This window comes from Aplysia californica, unplaced genomic scaffold (assembly GCF_000002075.1).
Source record: "Aplysia californica isolate F4 #8 unplaced genomic scaffold, AplCal3.0 scaffold00260, whole genome shotgun sequence".
NCBI lineage: Eukaryota > Metazoa > Mollusca > Gastropoda > Aplysiida > Aplysiidae > Aplysia > Aplysia californica.
The window spans coordinates 876,294-877,234 of NW_004797530.1; the positions used below are offsets into that span (position 1 = coordinate 876,294).

At 49.9% G+C, this 941-nt stretch overlaps 1 long non-coding RNA gene across 1 annotated transcript in view; it reads right to left on the reverse strand.

Moving 5' to 3' along the window:
- The window catches only part of LOC118477861, a 2,099-nt gene extending 1,804 nt beyond the window's left edge, over positions 1 to 295 (reverse strand). Inside the window, exon 1 of the long non-coding RNA XR_004858659.1 lies at positions 15 to 295. This is a non-coding gene — a long non-coding RNA (uncharacterized LOC118477861). The remainder of the gene's footprint in view (positions 1 to 14) is intronic.
- Positions 296 to 941: the final 646 nt, after the last annotated feature.

Genomic DNA, 941 nt, shown 5'->3' on the forward strand with positions numbered 1-941 from the left:
TCTCTCTCCCTTACCTCCTCCTGTAGTAGTCGATCTTCTCTGTCCTGCAGCAGCAGCATCAGCAGCAAGCACCAAGGTACGGTCCTCCCGACTCCTCCTCACAAGCCCCCGACAACAGCGCCAGCAGCTCGCTTGCTCGCTCACTCACTCTCACCACGTCAATAGTGTTTCCAGCCACCGGGGACGTGCGGGAGCGACAAGCTATGTGTGTGAGATGCTCTCTCTCTCTCTCTCTTTCTCTCTACAGAAGCTAGCGTCACTTGGCCAGCCTCCCCGTGCTCCTAGTGCCATACGCGACACGGTCGTCGGAGACCCCAAGCACTAGAAGCTGCCAGTGCTAGAGGCGTCGCGTGCAAGCGCTGGACGTTCATTTCCCGTCATACTTTGGGCATGTTTGTTGGTTTTAACACCTCTCTCCCCCGTGAGTCGAATCGAGACGACTGTGTTTGTTTTCATACAATGTGCTACCGTACTACAACTGTGGGGGAATACTGTTTCCCTTTCAGCTGGTCCCGTAAGCAACGATCCTCGACTTTTTTCCTGTTTGGTAAAGCTGGGTCGATGCCTGCATCCTTTTGTGATCTAAATTCTGCCGAAGGGGGCGTAAAACACCTACCAGTATATTGTTCTATTTAAAAATTAAGTTGTAACGTGCACAGGCGTGACTTCGACTTCAATTTCTTTTATCAGTGTGTAATTCTAACTGTTCAACACTGTTCAGTTCTTTAAGTTTAAGAAGTGGGACCTCAGAATTCGACGTCCATTTCAGATAGGGCCGAACCGACCGAGTGGAGAGCCGTAAAAACACTCCCAAAGCAACCCAAGTTTTGGATTAGAACCAGGGCTATCCACCCCTAAGTCTATTGTGATACCAGCTGAGCTACCGCTGTTCACATAACAGTCCTTGGATTGGCGTGTGAGAAGACTATATTATCGAGTAT